The sequence below is a fragment of the Lygodium microphyllum genome, chromosome 19 (assembly GCF_053477565.2).
Source record: "Lygodium microphyllum isolate KBCC chromosome 19, Lygodium_microphyllum_v1.1.10, whole genome shotgun sequence".
NCBI lineage: Eukaryota > Viridiplantae > Streptophyta > Polypodiopsida > Schizaeales > Lygodiaceae > Lygodium > Lygodium microphyllum.
In genome coordinates this window covers 37,954,217-37,976,949 of record NC_141153.1, presented here as the reverse complement: position 1 = coordinate 37,976,949, position 22,733 = coordinate 37,954,217, and the positions used below count along the sequence as shown (strand labels likewise).

General features: G+C 38.4%; 1 pseudogene; it reads left to right on the top strand.

The window, feature by feature from the left end:
• The first annotated feature begins 10,162 nt into the window (after nucleotides 1-10,162).
• LOC148019765 (bHLH transcription factor RHL1 pseudogene) lies at nucleotides 10,163-10,894 on the top strand (annotated as a pseudogene).
• The last annotated feature ends 11,839 nt before the right edge of the window (nucleotides 10,895-22,733 follow it).

Below are 22,733 nucleotides of genomic sequence, written 5' to 3'. Positions count from 1 at the left end.
AATACATGATCAGCAACCTTAAAAAACAAATCAAATTTTTTACTCTCTAGCAATTGCTGCTTATTGGCATCCAACTCTGCATATCAAATTTCAAATTCATGGAGCAAAGCTATAGCAATCAACCCTTTATTGGGCTCTTCAATGCAATTTGCAAATGTCTTTTTAGTTGCCAATCATGTATCCTCCAAGAAAAACTCTTCTCTCAAAGCTTTCTTAAAAGCTGCCCAATCAGCATCTCTTCTATATAATTCATCAATCCAATCATGCAATGCATGCATGGCTGAATGGGAGAAATATGAATTGTATGCATTTTGTGGTACCCCATGAAACATCTTTTCTTAATACAATCAGATGAAGGCTGAAACATTTTGACCCTTAAATTGCTTCAACTCCTGTCCCAGTACCTGCAATGCATTCATAGTTAAGGAATCAATTCATTTTTCTTTGTGCCGAGTTTGCATATACTATTGTAACAACAAATCATGTTGTTATTGTTGCTACAACAAAGCAATCATATGTTGTAAAGCATCACCACCATTTGAACTTGTAGAATCTCCCATCTTTAAACACCTGCTCTGCCGACTTTCACGTCAAGTTCACCACTGTTGGAGCATTTGGGGTCAAAAGTCTACCACCAGCGGTAAGAGATAGTAGGCTAAAGGGAGATTCAAGAAGAGCAATTGATGAAAGAGAAGGGGTTTGAAGAAATATGAGATATAGAAGAATACTCATAGAGGTGAAGCCTATCAAATTATTTCTGCATCCTGAGAAGATAAATCCCTTGTAGACAAAAAATGTGCATCAAATACTAGTTTCTTCTCTGCTGCTCAGACCGCCAATCTAATGCTTCTATTGGCTTTGAAAGTTGGGCAAAATACTAGAACACCTAGTCAAACTTCTCCCAAATCACTCATTCTTCTTCTCCCAGTTCAGAGTGTGCCTGTAAACTGCAATCATGCATCGTGTGATTTCGCAAATCCTTCTTTTTGCATAAAATCCCACCAAAAATGATTGAAAGCCACTTGCTTTTTTTACATGTCATCCTATTCTAGAAATTTTTTACATCTTTTGGATATTTACAAGAAATAATTTTTAAGGAACTTTCCTAAGCACACCATCCTTACCATGCGATATCTTATAGCCTTCCGAGCTAGCCACTGTCTTTCTCCCTTAGTCAGGTGTTTGGGAGCTTCTCCTTGCTCTAAGAGATGTAGAATATCTTCTAAGTCTTCCTTGCCTTGCCGAAATGGGGGTTTGATAGCCACTGCTCCCACCATTGACTCATTCATCTTTGATGATGTTAGATGGTCAGCATCTTTGTTTTGGTCTCTTGGCACATGATGTACTTTCACAAAAGAAAATGATATGCTACAAAGAGAAAGAGATGAGACATGATAGCATATTGTTGATCTTCTAGAAGAGCTCAAGGCCATTAGAGATAAGGTGATAAACCAACAATGGAATCATGAGAGTGGGAGCTTGAATAGCTTCTCGATGAGCTCATGCAAGCCACGATTCAAGAGAATGTACATGATGTGGTAGGCCCTTCAAATGTCAATAAGGCAAGCACTTCAAATGCCAACGAAGCAAGCACTTCAAATGTCAATGAGGCAAGCCCATGAAATACAAATGAGAAATTTTTGTGTAAACAAACACACAACTACATTGTAAAAACTATTCATAATCTACATGCTTTCACATTGCTGCAACTCAGTTGATTTATATGCTATGAAAGCTATTGTAAACACCATTCATAACTTACTTTCTATTGCCTCAATTTATACACTTTGATGTTGCTTCGATTGTGTGCCTTATTTTTAATCGTATATGAGCTAGTTGTGTTGCAATCTTTTACTTTCGGATTCAATTATTTGAAGTTAATTGTGTGTTTTGCATAGAATTATATATGAATTATTTGCATTATAATCATGTACTTTATGATCCAATCATTTATGAATCTACCTTACAATTCAACTATTTATGAGTCTCATTTAGGAGTGAATTGTATACTTAATGAGTCAATTTTCTTAAACCCAAAATATTTTGAGTTCCATCTTTTTATGAGCTTTCCCCTCCTCCTACATAGGGCTAGTTGAAAACTAAAATCAACGAAAGTTGTTACTATTCTCAAGGTTTCCCCTATTCTTAAATAGATTACATGAATAATGAATTCATCAAGTAAGGCTATTGCTATTTTGTAAGTTTTTCCCTAATAGGTTTATTTGAATAATAAATTCATTAGCAAAATTGTTTATATTATCTACATTTTTGTATATTTTTTTAAAATATAATTATTAATTATTAATTATTAAAAATAGAAATTAACTTAAATTTATTTCACTAATCATTGATTTTCAAACTACTAAATTCAATTTTAATAATCTAGTTAAAGTTCATCTTAAATTTATCATACTTAATAATATAAAAATGATTATAAGCTTGCTTAATATTGTACTTAATTAATTATTTAATAAAATAATATAAATTTTATATCCTAATTTTCAAATTTAATTATCCCAAAAGAGGTCATTAAGTTAAAATATATACTTAGACAACTCATTGTAATTTGATTTTTAAACATTTTTGCCTTTGTCTTCATAATCGGGTGGTTATAAAGATCGGTTAAACATGGCATGAATAATGCAATCCTCATTTTTATAGGGGAACATTATTTCATTTCAAGTGAAATAATGTTTTGTACTAAATATTTTTTCCATTACTCATTTTCTTAATCTAATATGGTAATCATTTTTTTTACTAATATATTCTCGTATTATATTCCCTATTTTTAGGTATCATCATTTAATAGTCTTGTATTTTTCAAATTACATGAATATCGTATTTTTATTAATGCAAACTAGGACTATGTCCTATCTGCTAGCTCATACATTTAATTATGTTTGATTGGTTTGAATCCTAAGAATTATAAGATGTCTAGTGTGATTGAATCTTGTTGTGTTGTGGATCTAGTTGCTTGCAACCTCTTCATCTTCCTTTCTTATTTGCAACAAATAGTGCCTATCAACCCCTCCCAACAATGAAATAGAAAAAAGAGCTTAGACCACTATGACGAGCAAGGGATGTGGATGAGTACAATGAAGAGGGGGCATACAACAAGCACATTTAAAGCACATGTGAACACCCATAATAATTAATAATAGCATTAACTGGAAGAGAGGCCACAAAACACAATCCAACAACTTTTGCAATGGGCTAATTTTGCTCACATGTAATGGAAAGAAGTTACCAAGCATCTCGAGGAAGTTACTATATGTATATCCTCTACATCATGTGCATTCAAGGGCTATTTATAAATATCTTTATCTATGATTTTTTTTGAATAAAACATAACCCTTTTCTATTCAATCTATAAAAAATCCCTTTATATTACACCATTTTGTATGTAAACAATGTATTTCAAAAATACCTTATTTTGAACCCACGTGATGCACACACATATTCATGAGTAACTTACCCGAGCCAAGCATATACATGGTCATGATGATGTGGCCATGTTTAGATGAAGAGGTAAAGGAGTGATGAAAAGTAAGCAATTGCCTCCATGGAGGCATAAAAAACAACATGAAGTGAATAGCCCTTAAGCTATTTGGAAAATGTCTTCACAATGGTGATTCCCCCTTGTACGTAGTGCAACGATGATGTACATGCACTTAATGATGGTTCATCAAACACTCAACTATCAAGAATTGCTTGGTCAGGGGACTTGCGTGAGTTGTTGCACTACACACACACCATGCACATGGAAGCTAAAACGTTTTCTTGTTGATTTCTTCTTCTTCTTCTTTCCACAACACAATGTACATAAAGTATAGATAAGATACAACATTAAGGAAAGTGGCCTACTAAGTCAAATAGTGTATAATTTAATATCTGTATATAGGTATTTGAAGCCATTCAACAAGACAATGCTCTTACTTTTGCCTTATGAGTATAGCATGCATCTTACTTGTCTAGTTTAACAAATGATTTTGTCTAATAAGTATCCAAATTTCTTTATTATATTTTTCGAAGGCTTTATATACAATATTCAAAATGTCTTGTATATAATCTCATGAAGACGATTAAAAAGGCACTCCTTTTGCTATTCAAAACTTGAATTTTGACATCTTAGTTTTGAGGATCGCAATGTAATCCCATTTGTACATATACTTAAAAATGAGAAATGGTAAAAGTTATTGGAATTGACTTATAGTACTATAACTATTTCTTTATCTCTTTTCAACTTTAAAAATTTATCAATTGTGGATACAAGGAATGGCTTTTCCACTCTACAAGTTAAGTGTCACATATCATAAATTAATTAAGTATACCAAATGTTCTATTGAATTTAGGGTTGTTAGAATGCATATACACAGCTTATAGAATATGAGGCTTGAGAGCACACAACTTAAAGTGTATTGAGAGATATCAATAGAGAAGATTTACAAGCCTAAGTATTCCCTAAAAATGAATAGGTGTATATATAAAGCTAGGGGGAAAACCCTCATAAAGAGGAGAAAAAGTGCATTGGAAGTCCTAAGTGTGTTCATAAACATCACTACTCAGTTGTGATAATAAATTCCTCCTATGAATGATAGGATGAGCAAGAGCTAACACTCAGGTATAGAAAGCACTATACTCCATGGATAGATCAATCCACAAAGGGATGTAAGCCTAAAGATTTGTAGAAATCTTCAAATTTCTCATAAGGAAAAGCTTTTGTGGAGAGGTTTGCAAGGTTGTCTTGTGTTAGCACATAGGCAAAGTTGATATTGCCTATAAAGAGTCTCTACATAACCTAAGAGATATCTAAGTCAAGCACATGCAACCATAGTTATGAGGGTCACCTTGTACTCAACTTCACAACTAAAAGTTTCCATAATCAGCTACTTCTTGCTCAACCATGATATATATCAACTGCTATGAATAAAGAAAAAAGTACTTGTAGATACATGCATATCATAATAACTAGCCCAGTTAGAAGCTACAAAAGCATGTAAATCTAGTGCAATATTGATCCCCTCTTGGGATTAAAAAACCTAAGGTGCTAAGTACTACTCAAATAGCCAAATATCTATATCATTTCCTACCAATGTCTTAGTGCATGTCAAAAGTAGAATTCAACTTAGTCATTAGGAAAAATTTGGACTCAAGTTTAAGCCTTGTAAAAGATTTCACCTCAACATAGAGAGAGATAATTCAAAAATCATTAAAAAAGACATGAAATTCAAAACTTTCAAAAGTTTCTTTATTTTTTAAAAATGCACAAATTAGCCAATAGTCTTTAAGTTATAAATTAGCCCTATTTAAGAGTCTAAAGGCTAGTATTTAGAATAGAATACCCAATGCTGAGGATTTGATGGCTTATATCTAGATCAATTGAGATTAAATAGCATAGTCTCTTTTTATCAAAACATGAGTAAAGAAAACTACATAAAAGCTTGATTTTTGCTCACCTAATTGGGGATGAGTGGAGTTGGATCAATATCACAAATGGAGATGCTAGTGCTTGAATCGTCATCAAAGGTAGTGCTTGAGTTTGGCCCACCACATTGGGCATGAGTGGAGTCGAATCAATATCACAAATGGAGATGGTAGTGCTCGAATCATCATCAAAGGTATAGGAGAGAGGGATATCATCTCCATGTTTAGGTCAATCATAAGTACAAGCTATTATGTAAGAAAAACAAACCTTATTTTATGTCTTCTACATCCAAAGAAATGTATATGTCACAAAGAAACAAGAATATAGATCAATGGACTAATGGAAAGTTATATCCAAAACTGTAGTACTTTCTTGGGATTGAGGTTGTGTCTACACCTCAAGGCATATGGCTATTACAAAAATAGTATGCTTATAATAAGTTGTTGAAATATGGCATGATGGAGTGTAAACCCATGGAAACACCATTGGATCAGAATGTCAAACTTGCAGTAGATATTGGGACTAAGATCAAGAATGTCAATATGTACAGATAGATGGTGGGTAGCTTGATTTACCTTACTATTGCCTGTCCTAACTTGAGTTATGCAGTGGGGTTGAGTAGCCAATTTATGCAGAAACCTCATAAGCCACACTTAGATGCAATCATGCAAATTATGCAGTACATGAAGAGTACTATTTATTATGGGTTGTTTTATGAGCATGGAAAATCATTCGACTTGATAAGTTATACAAATGCTGATTGGGCTAGTTGTCTCTATGACAGGAGGTCAATGAGTGGTTATTCTTTCAATTTGGGTAGCAGTATGATCAGTTGGAGTAGTAAGAAGCAACCGACCATTGCTTTGTTTAGTACATAGGCAAAATATAGGGGTGTAGCCTTAGCGGCATGCAAAGCAGTTTGGCTTGTGAAACTACTATATGACTTGGGTATATAATTGGACAGCAAAGTCACATTACATTCTGACAATCTCAGTAGTGTGATGTTGGCTAGCAACCTTGTCTATCATGCTAGATCCAAGCACATAGAAGTTCATTACCATTTTAGGAGGGAGATGGTACTTTCTGAAAGATTGATCTACTCCATGTGAAGACAGAAGACCACGCAGTAGATATCTTTACCAAATCACTTGGTAAATAGAATTTTATGCATTTCAGAGAGCTACTTGGAGTACAACAATTATCTTGAGCTTGAGGGGGAGTGTTGAGAATCAAGATCGTGATCAATATCACCGACATGACCGACCTTATCTAGATAGTTGTTATCTTAAGGTCACTCTACATGTGCATTGTAATAATTGAGTCGATCAGACTCAACCACAATTAGTGGTATGGTCAGTTAGTGACCTAGTGTGTTTATCAGTTATGTGTGATTAGATTTCAGTAAGCATTATGGAAGAATGAGAAGAAGGGAACAAGAGAGTTCACTACTCTCTATTACAGTTCCATGTCTTTGTCTCTCTCTCCCTCTGAATCTCAAACAAATTGATGCTCAAAGAAATAAAATTAAGGGTTCACTAATAGTATAGGAAACTTTGGAATATTCAAGATATGAAGGTAGAAAGTGGCAACATTAAGAATAGGATATATGCAATGAAATAAGCTCTTTGTAACTTCTTTCTTCATCTCAAAAAGTATTTTTTGAAGTATTTTATATAATTGAGTGTTTTGATCTTGAATATAGAGAGATTTTGCAACCCAATGAAGAAAGGGTATTGCACATAGAAAATTTCTTCTCAATAAGAAATCTATCAAAGTGATCTTGAAGGATCAAAAGTACCAAAAGTTTACAAAATAGAAAATTGAATATTCTTGAAAGAAAACGAGCTTTTAACCCAAGCAATATTCAACCTCATTTGATGAGATAGCTATGTCCAATAGATGATGCACTACTATTTGCAAATCTCTTCAATTGAAGATAAAGGAATATAGGCTACATGAATTGATATTACCAAATACATTATCAATCAAAATCATATGAATGATTAAGTTCTATAGGTCCTAGGAGCTCTATTTTATATCGAGGATATGAACCATGGAGCAACAAGAGAGATGGTGGTATATAACAAATACAATAAGATAGTTTACAACTTGGAGGCCTTGTAACCATACTCTATTCCATTACTTGAAATTACTCCATATGAATTTGATGGCATCCTAAGATTTGTGCTCGAGCTCAATGAGTGTCAGATCATGAAGGATACAAAGCTAGAATAGGTTATCATCACCTTGATGAATATGATACTTGATCGAACAAATTCAAGGAAAATCCAAAATGGTTTAGTATCCAATTTGAGCATAATATATTTTCTCTAGGCTCCTTTGAGTTGAGAAATATATCTATCATGGAGTTTTTCTTACAATGATAGCATGATTATGTCAAACTAAGAGTATTATATGCTTATAACGTGTGTGCACTCCATATTATAGTTGAGAATTTTGAAACCTTACATTGGATTTTTCATAAAATATATATATTGCAAATGATTAGTGAGTGAAGGAATGGGAGAATCTTGGAGGTCAAAAGATTTGGATGATACAAAGTAGAGTGGCATGCAACTAGAGATCCCAAGCCCTAAACTACATGTACAATCTTTCAAATGGATCCAATTCAAAGAGTCCATGTATATATTGTATGCATAATGCAAAGTAGCTTGAGAAGAAGAATTGGGAAAGGATGCTTGATAAGTACCTAAAAGATCCAAGTTGTAGGCCAATTTTAGACATTCCATTGTGGAGAGTCCATATTTGCATAGGCACGATCTTTATAAAATCATTGAGAATTTACTTTTCCTATATATGTGTTTTTTTCTACACAATACAACTAAGTCAATGTAAGTCAAGGAAATTGCAACTCTTGAGAAGGCATTGTCAAGCATTAGTTCACAAGGTGAAAACACAAAGATTAAAAAGGATGAGAAAATATCAAAGAATGGTTGAGGCATGCTGAAGATACTTTCCATTTGAAACCACGAAGTTTTTTACTTATACCAACCTTAAATAATAATCCTTGCCAAAATTATTATAGTTCATGTTAATGTGATTGAAGACATGAAAACCTAAAGAAAGGCTCCCATTCTAGAAATGCATCTAGATCAAATGGTTGCATAACCAAACTACACAAATAAGTGGTGATATATGTGAGTAAACAGGAAAGAGGAAAGTGGCTAGCCACATGTAGTTCCTCCTTTGTAAGAATCTTATGAAGAAATGGATGGTTTTGTAGATTGAAGAGCACTTCTAGTTCATGAGCCAAAATGATGGCATAGAGTGAAACATTAGAATGATATGTAGGATCAGCCTGTAGGTTACTAATGGCATGAAGTTGCTCAACAGTGGCTATAAGACAACTATTGGCATGAGCAATCTCAAGTGGATGACTATACCAACCGCGTACCAAAAGGACGAGAAGTGGATCCTCTCCCTCTCTCTATGAATCTCTTCATTAAAAAAATAAAGGGAGAAGCAAAGAAAATTGAAAGATCAAAAGAGAAGAGAAAATAAATTTAACTCAAAGCTTGAAGAAGAATCCTTTCACGCTTTCATAAACAAAAGAAATGGAGAAGTAAAGAAAATTGAAAAATCAAAAGAGAAGAGAAACTGCATTTACCTCAAAGCTTGAAGAACTCAATAATCCTTTCACGCTTCTCTCCTTCTTCTTTTCCTTCATGGGTTCCCTCCATCTCCTTTGTAGTTCTCTCTCTCTCTCTCTCTCTCTCTCTCTCTCTCTATTTTTCCTTCTTCTCTTTACTTTTCTATCTCCCACTTTTTCTCTTTCTCCCTCCCCCTCCCTCTCTCTATTTTCCCTTCTTCCCTTTATTTTTCTATCTTTCTCTCCCTCCTTCTAGTTCTCTTTCTCTCTCTCTCTCTCCTCTCTCCTTTTCCCTTTCCTCTCTCTATTTTTCTCTTTATATATTTCTCTCCCTCGCTGCTTCTCTCCTTCTCTCTCTCTCTCCCTTTGCCTCTACTTCTCCCTCTCTCTCTCTCTCTCTCTCTCTCTCTCTCTCTCTCTCTCTCTCTATTTTTATATCTCTCTCTCCCTCTCTAGTTCTCTCTCTCCCTCCCCCTCTCTATTTTCCCTTCTTCCATTTATTTATCTCTCTTCCTCTCCCTCCCTATATATATATATATATATATATAATAGCAAATGATGCTTGTATGTATGCCCGTAGAGGCTAGATGTATACCTAAAAGAGGGTGTCCATAAGAGGGTTTGTATGGAAGATATGAGAAAAGATTTATGCTTTAGAAGCTCTAGGGAGAGATGCCTTGAATCCCCTAAGCACAGTGAGGAAGAGTGGTACTATTGAAAAGCTATATAAGCATGTACTTGACACTCATTTCAAAAGCAATGGAACTATCAATTTGAGTTACTCAAGATTGTCTTTATGAGTCCAAGCTAATATATCTTGGAACCTAATTCACTTTAGTTACAATCTGTTCTCTCTATCATGTATTGTGTGTCTGATTTGCATCCACCATAGCTAACTAGCTTTAGATCCGTGTTTCTCAACATGGTACTAGCAAAGCCAGGTTGAGCTAGGTAGCTAGTAGGTGAAGTTTCTCTCCTTCTATGAAGTCCATGTTGCAAAAGATTCTCTACTAGTTCATTGACTTCAAGGAAAGAAGGCCCAGGCAGCTGTCAACATCATCAATGAACCAGAGACCCTGCCTAGTGTTGGATCAAGAAGTCTACTTGCTATTAGTAACTTTTGACAGATGCAGACAAGCCAAAGTATTTCAATATCACAATATGACAGTCATACAAGGATGGCATAGTCTCAAGGTGCAATTGGTGATGTTGGTGGGGCACCAAAGCCACATGTAAGAGCTTGACCAAGTCAAGCAGCTAATCCCCACAGTATTGCTAAGCAGCTCCGATGGGAGAGGATACCAGAACGAATGAAGGCGCTTCAAGAGTTGGTTCCAAATTCTAATAAGATTGAAAATGCATCAATTCTTGATGAAACTACTGAGTATGTCAAGTTTTTGCAACTACAAGTGAAGGTCCTTAGTATGAGCAGGCTTGGAGGTGTTGTTGTAGTTGCACCTCTTGTTGGAGATCTACCTGCTGATGAGGGAAAGAACACATTGGTAGCAGCAGCATTGGGTCAAAATTTATATCTTCTCAAGATGCCATGGTAGTAGGTGAACATGAAGTTGCGAGTCTGATGGAAGAAGATATGAGCATAGCCATGTAATACCTTCAAAGGAAGGTCTTGTGTCTCATGCCCATATCATTGGCCCACAGCAATTTCAACCAGTTCAAGATAAACTTCAAACAGTCACGTTGAGCAAGTACTTAGCAGTAGCAAACAACTACAAATGGGAATGTTCTCATCATTCCTTGCATGTAGCAACAATCTGGCTGCAAGCTTGATTATGCCACCTGCTACAGGAGCATATGGAATTAATGCCACAAATGCAAACACTGATTGTGCAATGAACTAAAGGGACAACATGTAGCTGATTGGTGTTGGAATAAGTAATGGTTCTGTATCATTAGCTCAATCATCAACTTCTTTTGTTCAACCATTGAGCACTGGTAGATATGACTCGACTTCGCATTACAACAACGGGCCATTGCTGTTTCTAAAGCAAAAGAGCAACTCACTCAACTCTGAGTTACAATATTCACATCTATTGGTGGGCTGATCCGGATCGGTGTGAAGAAAGGGGGCATGATAGACTAAGTGCAAGGTGCCGCTGAGAAGGTTGAAAGCCAAGTGAAGCAGATGATGCAGAGATTGAAGGTCTCGGCTCAGCACATGGTGGAGGGCGTCAATGATAAGGCTACCGGCCAAGCCGAAGATAAGGATGTCTCATTCGGAGACAACATCGAGAATAAGCCCAAAAGACCAACTCCAAGGTCAGCGATGAGGCTGGCAACATCAAGGACGAGGCTGCTTTGGGAGCCAAAAAGCTAAAGATAAAGGCTAAGAAGGCCAGTGATGAGGCTAGTCAGTCTGCCCATAACATGAAAGGGAAGGAAGTGGAGTCTTATCAGGAGAAGATTCAGAGAAGAAAGAGGACAAGGATGAAGGTGTTGGCCTCAGTGGCATTATCGATGGAAACAACAAGAAGGAAGGGTCAATCATACACAGTAGGAACCTCCTCCGTGATGCCTTCAATTGTGATCTACTCTTCAGTGGTATCAATGAAGGGACCTACATGGTTTGGTGGTTGTGATTCATATTCAAAAAAACATTTTTACTAGAGGGACACAAGAGATGTCTTGGCTATAGTACTTCAAAACATCAAACCTTTTACGTGTGGAGAAACCAAATCTTCAATTATATTGGATGTGTGCTTGCTCTTATGTTTTCTTTTTATAGTAACCGCACTACTAGTATCAGTTTCTTGTAAACCCATCATAATCTCTTCATTAGGAGACAACAAAGTGCAATATACTCCTAAGAATCCAACTCATTTCACTTACCATGCCTCTGGATCCTTGTGTCTCTTTTTTTTATTTTTTCCTTGAGTATTTTTTGTACAAACTTTTCTCATTAGAGGGGTATTCATCTTCTAACACAATATTAGTGAGTTTGGGAATCTCCCAATTTCCATTTTTTGAATACTAAAAAGGTGGCACCTGGATAACATGCCCATAAGTTTCTCAAAACCATATGATGTGACCTATCATTGGAAAGCGCTTGAAAAATGGAATCTATTGAGCTATAGAGCGCTCCATTTGGAGTTATAGTGTTCAAGTTATGACAAATCCAAAGATTTGACCACGTGTCCCAAACTTATGGGAAATTTCCATATTCCCCAATATGGTGTTTTCTAGAGAGTCGAGAAAAATAGGGCATCTTTGATATACCTCCTCGTCCCACTGTTGCTCTATCTAGTAATCCTCATACATGCATTGATCCTCTTGCACGTTTGCCTAGTCCTCACTCTTATGGAAGATTTTTTATAGTCCTCCTCTCCATCTGCCCATACATGAACCTAACTTTCAAAGTTACCATTACAAATCTTGAATGGATTGGCAAGATAGCACCACATACATGCTACTAAAGAAGAATAGTGTAAACTACCTATACAAAAGCCTCCATGCTGCCAACTTTGTTGACTTCTAAGACTCTATATCTTGTTCTAGCTTGATATCATGGAAGACAATGCAAAAAATTTCCTCTCTATGCTTTCTCTTTATCTCTTGGGTGTATTGGAAGAACAAATCGTGGTCCACTCGAATGGTATAGTAGTCCTCCAAACTAAAACCAATCACTTTCCGTTGTCTTGCAACATGGCCCAGAAGGTCTCTTGTCTTACCCAACTTTGAAATGGTGCATTTTCATCAGCTTGAATCAAATATATGTTGTTTAGTACCAATTCATCAAACTTATGATGCACATAATTTAGATGAACAAGAATAACATACGTTCAAGCATGCCCATCAATGTTCGAATTTTTCTGTCAGAACTCTCCATGGCCTTCAATATCCTTACATGATTTGCCTCATTTAGCTTTGAGGATGTCAATGTGTATACTCTCTCCTCATTCAATACACCCTCTGTCTTGGAGCCCCACTCCAAGCATGAGACATTTTTGCATTGACAAAAACATTGTTACTTTGGACAAATGTAGTATAAGTACATATAGATGGCAGATACAAAGAGGTAGCAACTTACTGATGCCACTTCTCTCCGAGACTAGGGTCTGCAACTCTTAGCAAACATTGAGTTTTTTTTATGAGCTTTTCATTGACACTATAATACACCTCACCCCACTTGGTTCTAAACTCAAATTCAGAGAGTTGTGTATGTTTCTGTTTGATCGATCATACTGCCATATCATACTCATATTGCACTTGGTAATTAGGGACAATATCATTGCATTAGGAAAATTTGCATAAGGAAAAACATTGTTAAGATAGCTTGAAGAACTTACTACCTTCCACATAACATGGGCCAATGCAATCAATGGTGCCTTGTACCATGGAGGAATGTGCGCCGGCTTTCTGTGCGCTTGCACCCATGTCTTTCCCTCATCAGTTAGCTTGTCAAAAATAGTTACGTGGTGAGCTTGCCCTAGCATCCTTGCTTCATAAACAAGGTCTAGATACAAGGTATGGACAGCCCCCTTTTGTATCGACCTATATACATTCTATATTAGGATCTCATGAATATGGTCCATTGCATACCTATTTGTACAAGAAATAGCTAACAAAATCTCCCCCTCTGCCACACTTGCTACTTTCACAAGGTGATAGTCAAGGTGCACATGTTGGCTCACATTATCTGGAAAGGCTATTGCAAACAATGAATTATGTTAAGGATGATGTAAGAAACAAACACATTGTGGAATGTTAAGGTTCTATGGTTTAGGGACTCTCACATGTGTGTATCTCATTTATCCATGATGTGAGCTGATGGTTACCATCCCAAACATAAAACATGCAATTTGACAAAAAGGCCGAATCAGTGCCACTGATTTTTGCCTCAAAGTCCTCATGCTTCTTTAGCCAATGGGGATCCCAGTCAATTCTAATCATATCATCAACCTCCTTGCACTGGTGTCTTGGAGTCTCTAATGACACTATGAATATACCCATCCCTCTAACACACCCGTTGCTAAAAAAGGTTTCTAAGAGTTACTTGTACCTCGATGTGACTTGTCTAATTGTAGGCATGAAAACCAAACAACATAATGGGATGGGTGGCAAAGGGGTGGATGTCTGCATCTAAATGAGATGATGAAGTAATTAATGTCCAATCAACATAAATAAATAAAAAGCATAATCTAAATCATGTTGCCATCTCTTAGAAGCACTCACCGTCAACGTTTCCAACTGGTCTTCTATACATGCTTGCACAATACATTTATCGCAAGTGAGTGTGAGAGCGGTCTTGCTAGTCGTTTCATTGGCATCTGTCATGCACTCCTTTTCGATTCTTTGTGTTTGATTCTTTGTGGATTGTGTATAGCCATGCCCTTATTGTGCACTAAAGGACTCGATGCTTTGATGGTCATTTCTTTCCTCGTTAGTATCACTCTTCGATAGTACGAGCTTTCTCTTGTGCTTCCTTGCCTACATCATCGAAGCATGCCCACCTTCTCGTGATGTCACTCCTTCCCCACATGCAATTGCAATGCTTGCTTGTAGCTCAGCAAAAGTCAATGATCGCGTTTGTGTTACTCTTCCTCTCGCTCTTGGAGGGCGACTCCCCCCTTGTGATTGCATGTTGCCAGTGACAATAGCCTATCGTCCTGTTGTAGATCATGGAGGCCAGACAGAGTCCTTAGGAGACTCATCCGATCATCGCTCTCTTGGAGGGCGACTCCCCCCTTGTGATTGCATGTTGCCAGTGACAATAGCCTATCGTCCTATTGTAGATCATGGAGGCAAGACAGAGTCCTTAGGAGACTCATCTGATCATCACTCTCTTTCCTGCAAACAATGATCCGAAATAGGATAAGAGCGGGAGATAGAGCAATCGTAACAAAAATCAAAGAGGATCTATTTACTATTTGTTCCATTGGCTATTGCACAATTGTGTTTTCCTCAATGTCAATCTTAGTATTGCCTTTGCCATGGGCCTTCACAGTGCTCTAATGCACAATGGTGATAAGAACTCCCACTCTTCAAGGGAGTAACCTCGGTAAGGGAAACGTTTGTCAAACTAAACCTTCTACAATCCTTTCATCACCTTCATAAAGGGTGACATGATCTTGTCTTTTAAAATCAGATTTGGCCATGATAGAGGGGCTTAGGGTTACTTCTTACAGATATATTGCTTTCTCAAATTCCTATCAATGAAATACCAATTGTGTGATAGAGAGAGAGAGAGAGAGAGAGAGAGAGAGAAGGGGGAAATGAAGAGATGACACTAGGGAGAGAGAGAGAGGGAGGAAGAAAGAGATGACATTGGGGAGAGAGAGGGGGGGGAAGAAAGAGATGACATTGGGATAAGAGAGTGAGAGATGAAGAGAGAGTGTGTGAGAGGTAGATATAGGGAGAGAGAGTGAGAGTGAGAGTGAGGGAGAGGGAGAGAGATAGAGAGAGGGGGAGGAAGGAGGAGATAGAGAAAGGGAGGAAGGTGGAGATAGAGAGAGAGAGAGAGAGAGAGAGAGAGAAGGGGAAAAGGAAGAGATGACATTGGGGAGAGAGAGAGGGGGGAAAGAAAGAGATGACATTAGGATAAGAGAATGAGAGATGAAGAGAGAGTGTGTGAGAGTGAGGTAGATATAGAAAGAGAGAGTGAGAGTGAGAGTGAGGGAGAGGGAGAGAGATAGAGAGAGAAGGGAGGAAGGAGGAGATAGAGAGAGGGAGGAAGGTGGGGATAGATTGAGAGAGAGAGAGAGAGAGTGTGTGTGTGTGTGTGTGTGTGTGTGAGTGAGAGTCGGAGGGGGAGAGAGAGAGGGAAAAAGATTGGGATAGAATGGTGAAATAGAGTATATGTGACTCTGTTAGAGGGAGAGGTGGCGTGGAGAGAGAGAGGGGGGGGGGAAAGAGTGAGATGGAAATGTACTAAGAGTAGGGGACAAAAAACAAGAAGTTGAATTGCAAGGGGAGGGGGGTTCCTTTTAAAGACAAAGGAAAGTGAGTGAGGGACGAATAGAGTGTGAGAGAGAGTCACATACTAAGAGTGGAACGATTTGCAATGTGAAAAGGGGGGGGGGAGGGGGAATGGGTTCTTTTATAGTTGAAGGAGAGAAAATAGGGCAAGAGAGAAAGAGTGATGAAAGAGAGGAAAAAAAGGGAGAGCATGTGATATGTGTAAATTTTACTCACCAGAAAGGGGTCGTTGGCAAGTCCTTGTCGGATGATTTATTTTTTCGATGACCCATTTTTGGATAGTAAATTTTAGCCCAACAAGATTTGTGGTTTTTTTTCATCCATTAAGGGACTTTTGGCGACTCCTTTTTGATGAACAAACAAACCACATATCGGAGAATATATAGAATGGGGAGAATAGGGACCAATAGGGTATGGGTTTTTTTTTGCTCTTGCGTGAAAAAGAAAAACTTGTATCCTATTGGTCCCTATTCTCCTCATGCAGTATATTCTTGGATCTATGTTTTGTTTTTTCACCAAAAAGGGATTACCATAAGCTCCTTATTAGGTGAAGCAAACCCACAAATTCAGTTGGGAGAAAAGTTACTCTCAAAAGGAATGGGTTGCCACAAATTTTTTTGGCTCGATAAGAGGCTGCCGACGACCCCTTTCCGGTGAGAAAAATTTACACACATCACATATCCTCTCTCTCAACACCCTTTCTCTCTCTTCTCCCATTTTCTCAAATAATTAACAAATATTTACTTAACTAACTTTACGAGCGAAAGAGAGATAATTTTCTAAATAGTAGATCTTTACACTCTTAGAAGCATAATATGAGATAGTCATACAAAGTAGAAGCTTATACACACTCGTTCAAATATTGCTTTATTCATGTTGTCTCTCTCTCATCCCTCTCCCATCACTTTGTTACTCTCTCTTTCCTTGCCCAACTAGATTAGTGGTTTTTTTTTCCCATTAAGGGGCTACTAGTGATCCCTTTTTGGCGAAAAAATAAAACACATATCTGAGAATACACAACATGGGAAGAATAGGGACCAATAGGGTATGGGTTTTTTTTTCACCCAAGAGTGGAAAAAAAAAACATAGATTTGTGGGTTGGTTTGGGAGGGAGGGGGGAGGGGAGGGGGCGCTGACGCCCCCTTCTTGGCGCTTACCTGTGTCGTGTTCGCCTCCCTGTCCCCCACTGCATTCGTCCCCACCGACGCCCGTCCGTCCGCACACACATTCTCTCTCGGTGGATGGGGGGAGAGGAGTCTCTCACTACAAGGATATGGAGGTATAGCGATGGCGATTTGCGACGTACAATAGCGGCATCGCTATTGGCGTCACTATTGCGACACTAATAGCGATGGAAATAGTGACAATACTCTGATGAAAAAACACGGGCTGAAATTGGAGTGCGTCATTTTACGCACATACACGAAAGAGAGAGTGAAAGGAAGAGCGAGAGGGAGAGCGAACACCTTGCATTTGAGAGGGAGAGGGAGAGGGAGAGAAAGAGAGAAAGAGAGAAAGAGAGAAAGAGAGAAAGAGAGAAAAAGAGAGAAAGAAGGCTTCTCGCCCCGCTGCCATCGCCGTTCGCGAAGAAGAGGAGGAGATATATGGAGGACGAAGAGGAGCTGCCGCCATCGCGAAGAGGAGCCGCCAAACCCTTCTTCGAGCCTTTGCCATGAGTGCATTCTCCATTCTTGCTTTGCTTTTCTGTTTTTTCTCTCTCTTTCTCTTACTTGTTTTTGGTATAATTCGTGTGTATTGAGAGAGGGAGAGGAAATGAGAAAGAAAGAGAGAGAGAGGGCGAGGGAGGGAGAGGAAATGAGAGAGGGAGAGGGAGAGGGAGGGGGAGAGAGAGGGAGAGGAAATGAGAGAGGGAGGGAGAGGGAGAGAGGGAAACATTAAACATAATAGGGAAAGAGAGAAAGAGAGGGAGAGGGAGAGGGAGGGAGAGGAAATGAGAGAGGGAGAGAAGAGAGAAAAAGAGAGAAAAAACATTAAACATAATAGGGAAAGAGAGAAAGAGAGGGAAAGGGTGAGAGAGGGAGAGGAAGAGAGAAAAGGAAATGAGAGAGGGAGAGGAGAGAGAAAAACATTAAACATAATAGGGAAAGAGAGAAAGAGAGGGAAAGGGTGAGGGAGGGAGAAGAAATGAGAGAGGGAGAGAAAGAGAGAAAAGGAAATGAGAGAGGGAGAGGAGAGAGAAAAAATGAGAGGAGAGAGAAAAAAGAGAAAAAACATTAAACATAATAGGAAAAGAGAGAAAGAGAGGGAGAGGTTGAGGGAGGGAGAGGAAGAGAGAAAAGGAAATGAGAGAGGGAGAGGAGAGAGAAAAAGAGAGAAAAAACATTAAACCTAATAGGGAAAGAGAAAAAGAGAGGGCGAGGGTGAGGAAGGGAGAGAAAATGAGAGAGAGAGAGAGGTGAGAGAAAAAACATTAAACCTAATAGGAAAAGAGAGAAAGAGAGGGAGAGGGTGAGGGAGGGAGAGGAAGAGAGAAAAGGAAATGAGAGAGGGAGAGGGGAGAGAAAAAGAGAGAAAAAACATTAAACCTAATATGGAAAGAGAGAAAGAGAGGGAGAGGGTGAGGGAGGGAGAGGAAATGAGAGAGGGACAGGAAGAGAGAAAAGGAAATGAGAGAGGGAGAGGAGATAAGAGAAAAAACATTAAACATAATAGAGAAAGAGAGAGGGAGAGGGAGAGGGAGAGGGAGGGAGAGGGAGGGAGAGGAAATGAGAGAGGGAAAGGAGATAAGAGAAACAACATTAAACATAATAGGGAAAGAGAGAAAGAGAGGGAGAGGAAATGCAAGAGGGAGAGGAAGAGAGAAAAGGAAAGAAAGAACGAGAGAGGGAGAAAACATTAAACATAATAGGGAAAGAGAGAAAGAGAGGGAGAGGGAGAGAGAGGGAGAGAGAGAAGGAGGGAGAGATTGTTGTTTTCTTGTTTATTGTAGTAGTAGTTTTTTTCCTTTTCTTGTTTATTGTTGTTTAGTTTTCTTGTTTTTTGTAGTACTAGTAGTAGTAGTTTTTTCTTTTTTTCTTGTTTATTGTTGTTTTAGTAGTAGTAGTTGTTTTTTTTTTTCTTCTTCTTTTCTTATTTATTGTAGTGGTAGTGGTAGTGATAGTCGTGGTCGTGGTCATGGTCGTGGTAGTAGTAGTTTTTATTGTTGTTGTTGTTATTTTTTCTTATTTTGTTATTTATTATACTAGTAGTGGTAGTGGTAGTCATGGTCGTAATTGTAGTCATAGTTGTGGTCGTCATCGTCGTCATCATAGTTATAGTCATCATCATGGTCGTGGTCATAGTCGTGGTCATATTCGTAGTCATGGTCGTCGTTCATCGTCGTCGTCGTAGTCGTATTCGTAGTCGTGGTCGTGGTCGTATTCATAGTCGTGGTCGTGGTCGTAGTCGTGGTTGTAGTCATGGTAGTAGTCATAGTCATGGTCGTGGTAATAGTCGTAGTCGTGGTCATAGTTGTAGTAGTCATAGTCGTTGTTGTAGTAGTAGTAGTGGTTTTCTTGTTTGTTGTTGTTGTCGTTGTAGTAGTAATGGTTTTTTTTTCTTGTTTATTGTTGTTTAGTTTTCATATTTGTTGTTGTTGTTGTTGTTATAGTGGTAGTAATAGTAGTTTTTTTTTCTTTTCTTGTTTGTTGTTGTTGTTGTAGTAGTAGCAACAATAGTAGTAGTTGTTGTTGTTGTTGTTGTTGTTGTAGTAGAGAGATATATATATTTTGTTTAATAAAATGAGAGAGGGGGAGGAAGAGAAAAAAGAAGAAGGAACAAGAGAGGGGGAATAAACATACAGCATAATAAAGAAAGAGAAAAAGAGAGAGAGATTGAAGGAGAGGAGATAATGAATGGATAAAAAACAAAGAGAGAGTGGTAGTGAGTCCGGTACAACACCACGAGATGAGAAACACTTCAACATATATATGTTAATTTGTGGGTGAGTGGGTGGAGACTTTACATACGTTAATTTTTACTGAGTTATAAGAGAAGAAATCCATTCTCAAACAATTTAAGAAAGAAGAAAAGAATAATAACAAAAACAAATTATTTGTTGTAACGTAGACAAAATGGAAAACAATGAAGATCTTGTTGTTCAAGATCACGAGGTGTATCTTAATCAGCATGTCCCATGTCCTTGCTCTCAATGCAAGCTGGCAATTAGACGAAAATGTCAATTGTCTATAGAACACGTACGACACTTCGATGAGTTTCAATCTAAGATCATTGATCAGGCGATCTTGGATTTTCAACAAATGGTAAGAAAAGTTAATATCAATCATGCATTGTACTCGCAAGCTAATTGAATACCATATACAAGAAGTTTGGCTGTGGCTGGCAAATTTTCTATCTAGGGAGGTGACGTCTCATCCCAAGGAGGAGTGCACCTTTCACGGCCAATTAGAAGAGTTCATGGACATGCGATGGATGGAGTGGCTGAGCCAATCCACCACTTGGAAGGTACTACCCAATCTATACTGTCAATACCAAAGGAGACACGTAACCTTCCAGACCTACCTACAATCTTGAAGCCTGAGATGGAGGCAATGATCGATGCATTGATTCCCATGGATGTCGAGACTTCTGATCCGCTTAGAGAGGAAGCATCCATACCATTATATGATGGGTGCCGAGTGTCTTGCCTAAAGACACTACTTGCACTCCTAAGTGTGTAAGCAAAATACGGGTGGAGCGATGCGAGTGTGACCGAGTTGTTCAGGTACCTTGTACATAGCTTCATTGATTTCTTTTCAGCACTATCATTAAAAACATTTGTGTATTTTCAAGGTGTTTTATGATTTTTTTAAAGGTTACTGAAATATCATATATTACCACCTGCAAATACCATGCATGAGTCTTGTGATGATGCACAATATGTTTTACGAAAGCTTGGCATGGACTACAATAGCATCCATGCATGTATCAATAATTATATGCTGTTTCGAGGAGAATACAAGACTATGGAGACATGTTCAAAGTATGGTGCTCATAGATATCGACACGACTTGCAATGGAAACCATCCCTCAAAAAGTTCTTAGATACTTTCCGCTTATCCCCTGTATAAATCATATGTTTCATACGTCCGGCATGGCGATCTTGACAATGTGTCATGCGCAGAATAGGTCCATATATGGAGTTCAACGAATATCAATAGATTCACGTGCATGGAGCCACATTGACTCTTCCTTCCCAAGCTTTGCTTGAGAGCCAAGGAATCTTCGGCTTGGTCTTGCAATGGATGGCGTGAACTCATTCGGTCTACGCTCAACTTCTTACAGTGTGTGGCATATAGTCCTTGTCAACTACAATATCCCTCCATGGCTTTCTACGAAGAAAATACATCTCATCCTTAGCTTGCTTGTCCCTGGCGGCTACAAAGTCAACAATATGGATGTGTATCTTCGTCCATTAGTCGATAAGCTTAAGATTTTGTGGGAGGAGGGGGTCACCGTGCAAGATATGAGCAAGCGCGATGGTCGATGGTCCGCTAATATTTGAGCCATTCTTATATGGACGATGCATGACTTTTCGGGATTAGGATAATTCTCAAGTAACAGGTCTGGTTACCTAAGGTTATCATGCATGTCCATTGTGCAGGCCACAGTTAGACTCCCGAAGGTCACGAACCATGAAGAAGATGCTATATCAAGGACACGCCGCTTTCTTGCCAGAGGGTCATGAACTCAAGGAAGGTTTTCTTGGATGACCTCCAACACGTATGAATGCCACAAGTTGGTACAAGCTGAAAATGGTCCACGCGGAGTCACATCCAAATGGATTCGACGGTTTTTAGTTTTCTATGAGTTGCCATATTGGACCCACTTACAGATCAACCACTTTTTGGATCCCATGCATATTTTCAAAATAATGGGCAGCTTGCTATGGGATCACATCACAGGAAAGAGAGACACTATAGGGACATAAATGGATTTGAAGGAGGTAGGCAAGATGGAGGCGCTTTGGCTGTAGTCGAGTGATGATGGTCGTGTGCAGCTACCTCACGCTCCTTGGGTTTTTCCCACTAAAGAAGAGTGCATTGTGAAGCAAATAGTCAAGTCTATTCACATTCTGACGGGTATGATGCGTTCTCTTAGGTCAGCTTTTTCTAAAGACGACCAATTATCAGGGCTAAAATCCCATGATTGACATTAGATATGTCAGGTTTGTGCTACGATTGGATTGTAATTGGCATGTGCATTTTACTATTTAGAGTGTAGTCATTGTTCATAATGCTTTCTCATTTGTGACAATTTGTACTACCAATCGCGATCGTAGGATGCCTTACTCCAAAAATATGTGGGGCCATTTACAAGTTATCAACTTTAGTACAGTGGATCTCACAGAAGAAGCTTAAGACGTCCTCTATTGAATCCGCAAGGCGGGGAGCAGTGGAGACGGTCTGTCTCTTTGAGAAATACCTGCCTACTAGCATGCTCACGACGATACAAATCCACCTTCTTGTGCATCTTGTAGATGAAGTGGAGATTGCCAAACTTGTCCATACACAATGGATCTTCTTCTTGGAGCGCTTCATGAAAACCCTGAAAGGCTTTGTGCGACAACGAGCTCAGCCAGAAGGTAGCATGGTTGAAGGTTGGTTGGTGTTTGAGAGGCGCTAGTGCATATTTCACAATGGCTACCAATAGTGGATCCAAACAACAATATGCTATGGTCGCTGAAGAACGATGATAGACTGACCAGAGATGTAGCGGTTTGAAATGGGGTAGAAAAAAGAATGGATGTTGCAATGGAGAAGAAGG